The sequence below is a fragment of the Colobus angolensis genome, unplaced genomic scaffold, assembly GCF_000951035.1.
Source record: "Colobus angolensis palliatus isolate OR3802 unplaced genomic scaffold, Cang.pa_1.0 Scaffold24, whole genome shotgun sequence".
In the NCBI taxonomy this organism is placed as follows: Eukaryota; Metazoa; Chordata; class Mammalia; order Primates; family Cercopithecidae; genus Colobus; species Colobus angolensis.
Window position 1 is genome coordinate 12,733,192 of NW_012115599.1, and position 4,874 is coordinate 12,738,065.

At 42.3% G+C, this 4,874-nt stretch overlaps 1 protein-coding gene across 1 annotated transcript in view; it reads left to right on the forward strand.

Annotated features, from left to right (window-relative positions):
- Positions 1-664: 664 nt before the first annotated feature.
- Positions 665-4,874, forward strand: part of LOC105514202 (chromosome unknown open reading frame, human C6orf106) — a 127,287-nt gene continuing 123,077 nt past the window's right edge. Inside the window, exon 1 of the mRNA XM_011945410.1 lies at positions 665-690. The gene's annotated coding sequence lies outside the window, so the exon portion shown is untranslated. The remainder of the gene's footprint in view (positions 691-4,874) is intronic.

The following is a 4,874-nucleotide window of genomic DNA, read 5'->3' on the forward strand; positions in this document are numbered from 1 at the left end:
TTACCTGAGGTCAGGAGTTCAAGACCAGCCTGGCCAACATAGTGAAACCCCATCTCTACTAAAAATACAAAAATTAGCCAGGTGCGGTAGCACACGATTGTAGTCCCAGATACTTGGGAGGCTGAGGCAGGAGAACTGCTTGAACCCAGGGGGCGGTGGTTGCACTGAGCTGAGATCGCGCCACTGCACTCCAGCCTGGACAACAGAGCAAGACTCCATCTCAGGAAAAAAAAAAAAAACAACCTGCTATGGATGTTCATGTGTAAGTATTTGTACGGACATATGCTTTCATTTATTTTGAGTAAATAGATAGGCGCAGAATATCTGGGTTTTATAGTAAGCATATGCTTAACTTTCAAAGAAATGGGGCATCAAAGCATGATGCAGACTGATTAAAAAAGGAAATAAAAAGAAATGGGACAGTTAAAAACATCTCATTTTTTGTTGTCAATTCTATATTATATGCCAAGAATGTCAATTCCTATTTTATGTCAAGAATTCCAACTTTCTATTCTTATAGTTCATTTGGAAAGAGAACTGTTTTGAGTAAGAAGTCTGGGCCAGGACACCTTGACCTCGGGAGTTCAAAACCTGCCTGGGCAACATAGTGAGACCTTATCTTTTAAAAAAAAAAAAAGAGTCAGAAATCTAGGGCTTGGCGCAAGTAGCTTAGCTCTAGACCTGGAGTTTGTAAAGGGAGTCATTTAGCTTTTTCAGAGCTTCGATCCCCTAATCTTTAAATTAGGGCTAATAATTTCTTATGACAATCAAAAATTGGAAGTAGTCTCAAACGTCATCAATAGGTCACTGGTCAAGTGAAACGTATTCTTAAATTGGAATACTATGTAATCATTAAAAATAATAATGGAGCTGGGTGCAGTGGCCCATGTCTGTAATCCTAGCACTTTGGGAGGCTAAGGCAGAAGGATTGTTTGAGCATAGGAGTTAAAGACCAGTTTGAGCAACATAGTGAGATCTCATCTCTACAAAAAAATTTAAAAAGTAGCTGAGCTTGGTGGAGTGTGCCTGTACTCCCAACTGCTCTAGAGAGTGAGGTGGGAGGATCGCTTGAGCCCAGGAGGTCAAGGCTGCAGTGAGCCGTGATTGTGCCACTGCACTCCAGCCTGGGTGACAGACCAAGATCCTGCCTCAAAAACAAAAACCAGAAAATAAACAAACAAAATTAAAATAAATATAAATAATGACATAAATATACATTTACTGATGTGGAAAGCTGTTGTCAGCACACTCTCAGTGAAAAAAAGCAGCCTAGAAAGGCAGAGTATGATCCCATTTAGTCAAATTATACAAATGGAGAAACAGATGAAAAACATATTTACTCAAATATTAACAGTGGTTATCTCTGAGTAGCGGGATTTAGGGTGATTTTTACTTTCTTTTTATTTATTTTTTTACAATTTCTATATTGCTTAATTTTAGTTGCAACAAGCATGTATGAGTCTTTCAAAAAAATAAAGCTACTAAAAAACAAGCCAATGTAATTTGTTTTTCCTGAAAATGAGATAAGAGAATATATGGATATATTGAAAACCGATAAGGTATTACTAATGACATGGCCAAAGAAAATAAAACATTGAAACAATGAAAAAATAAGGAAGGCCGGGCATGGCAGCTCACGCCTATAATCCCAGCACTTTGGGAGGCCGAGGTGGGCAGATCACTTTAGGTCAGGAGTTCGAGACCAGCCTGACCAACATGGAGAAACCCCACCTCTACTAAAAATATGAAAATTAGCTGGGAGTGGTGGCACGCGTCTGTAATCCCAGCTACTCAGGAGGCTGAGGCAGGAGAATCGCTTGAACCTAGGAGATGGAGGTTGCGGTGGGCTGAGATTGCGCCATTGCACTCCAGCCTCGGCAACAAGGGTGAAACTCCATCTCAAAAAAAAAAAAAGAAAAAATAAGGCAAAAAGTAAACTGTCAAGTATTACATAAATTTAAGATATTGGTTTTTTTTCTAAGTTTGTTTTGTTTTGTTTTTTGAGACAGACTCTCACTCTGTTGCACAGGCTGGACAGCAGTAGCATGATCTTGGCTCACTGCAACCTCTGCCTCCCAGGTTCAAGCGATTCTCCTGCCTCAGCCTCCTGAGTAGCTGGGATTACAGGCGCGTGCCACCATTCCCAGCTAATCTTTGTGTTTTTAGTAGAGGCGGGGTTTCGCCATGTTGGCCAGGCTGGCCTTAGCCTCCCAAAGTGCTGGGATTACAGGTGTGAGCCACTGTGCCTGGCCAAGGTATTGGCATTAGTATTTATTAGCTTAGTCTCCTCTAAAAGGATCTTGAAAATCATCAAAGTAATCCCATAAAAGAAAGTAATGATGGCTCCTTACAAACACAAGTAGGCTGAACATAGTGAAAATGTAAAATCCTTAGGATTGAAAGAGGCTGGGTGCAGTGGCCCATGTCTATAATACCAACACTTTGGGAGGCTGAGGCAGGAGGATTGCTTGAGGTCAGGAGTTCAAGGCCAACCTGGCCAACATAGAAAGATCCTGTCTCTATTATAAAAATAATAAAAATTAAAAAAAAAAAAAGGACTGAAAGAAATCTGGAGTAAAGAGAAAGGCACAGGTTTCTTTCTGACCCTTGGGTTATATCTTGGCTTTCTCAACATCTGTGTCTCTTTGAACAGGGTATTTAAACTTTTAATTTCTATTTGCTGATCTGCAAATTGGAAAAATAATAATAATGATCTCATTTTGTTGTGAAGATTAAATGAACCAAAGTACTTAATGTGATGGACCGTGACACATTGGAGAGTTCATTAAATATTTGTTCCCTTTTTTCTCCTTTTCTTTCTTAACTTTACCTGAGATGCAGACAGCAAGATGTTGTACACATTGGAACCCAGTTGGTAAAAAAGAGTGAAGAGAATGATTATAATAAAAGGGGAGAGGCTCTGGGCTTTTGTTTTTGTTTTTTTAACATGAAGGAGAGATAAGGAGTTCATGTTTACTTGGAGAATGTTTGACTTGGCAAACTAAAGGGGCCAAGAAGAGAAGGGGAAAAAAAAGAAAAGAAGAATGGACTACTTCTGGATGTATCTAGGCCAAGGGACGTGAGATAAAGACAGTCAGGTTTTCGTCTGCATTCTCCCATTCACCACAGTAGGAAAGAAGAGACCCAGGGTCTCATGCTTTACCCAGAATAAAACATAGTACAATAGGCTGGTGTCTGCCATTTGAGTATCTCTTGAGTAGGGCAGTAGGGTAGAAGAACTGGAAAAACCCCAAATGTGGGGGTCTGGTCCTTTCCCATCATGATTTGGGAGGATATTGAAAGTGGAGGGTTGCTCTTCAACCTCACCTATTCACTTCCCAGAGAAAATATGCCCCCCCAGGTAGAACCTAGATTGCATTTCCTTTTCCTGGAGTGACTTCTAGGTATGTTTTTGCATTCAGTACAGAAAACAGGAAGCAGCAAAAAGAGCCAGGGTCTTGGCCAGGCGCAGTGGCTCACGCCTGCAATCCCAGCACTTTGGGAGGCTGAGGTGGGCAGATCACTTGAGGTCAGGAGTTTGAGACCAGCCTGGACAACATAGTGAAACCCTGTCTCTACTAAAAATACAAAAATTAGCCAGGTGTGGTGGCAGGTGCCTGGAATCCCAGCTACTTGGGAGGCTGAGGCAAGAGAGTCGCTTGAATCTGGGAGGCAGAGGTTGCAGTGAGCCAAGATCGCACCACTGCACTCCAGCCTAGGCGACAGAGTGAGGCTCTGTCTCAAAATAAGTAAATAAGTAAATAAGAGCCAGGGTCTTGGAGAGGTTCAAATCTTCTAAATGACTTTGTCACAATGCTTTCCCTTACTAGCCTGTTCCTCAAACTCTGTGGAGGATCATCCAGGCCTCCTGAGTTGAGTCTCCTGGAAGGCATCCCTGGGCACCCCAACCTACCCTTTACTCTTCCCTCCTCCCAAGTCCTACAGCCTCGTTGTCTACTTCCCATTTGGCACTTGAACATATGCAGCCTTGCACGGTTGCCTGCCTTTATATAGTTATTTATAGAAATGTATGTCCTTGTCTCTCCCAATGTCACGTAAGACTTTAATATTTTACATTTACAAATGCTTATGCCTACCTCATTTAAACCTCCATTCTTGGGAAACAAACACAGAATGGAAAGTTTGGCTTGTGCTAGTTGTAGCCATACATTAAATTCCAAACTTTTTTCTTTTTTTTTTGAGATGAGTCTCGCTCTGTCACCAGGCTGGAATGCAGTAGCACGATCTCGGCTCACTGCAACCTCCGATTCCTTGGTTGAGGCGATTCTCCTGCCTCAGCTTCCTGAGTAGCTGGGATTACAGGCATGTGCCACCACACTCAGCTAATTTTTGGATTTTTAGTAGAGACAGGGTTTCGCCACATTGGCCAGGATGGTCTCAATCTCCTGACCTCAGGTGATCTGCCTGCCTTGGCCTCCCAAAGTGCTGGGATTACAGGCATAGGTCACTGCACTCAGCTGGGTATATTTTATCATTTAAGAATACATTGCGAGGCTGAGTACGGTGGTTGATGCCTATAATACCAGCACTCTGGGAGGCTGAGGCAGCAGGACTGCTCAAGCCCAGGAGTTCCAGGCTGGAGTGAGTTATTTCGCCACTGCATTTCAGTCTTGGTGGAAAAGCAAAACCCCAAGTGTTTGAAAAAATTAACATGCAATTCTTACTTCCCAAATAAAAGCTTTAAAGATCATCCACATTAACAGAGATAATAGAGATAATTCTGTCTCATTATTCTTTTTTTTTTTTTTTTTTTGAGGTGGGCTCTCTCTCTCTCCCCGGGGTGGGGGGGCGCAATCTCGGTTCACTGCAAGCTCCGCCTCCAGGCTGGAGTGAGTTATTTCGCCACTGCATTT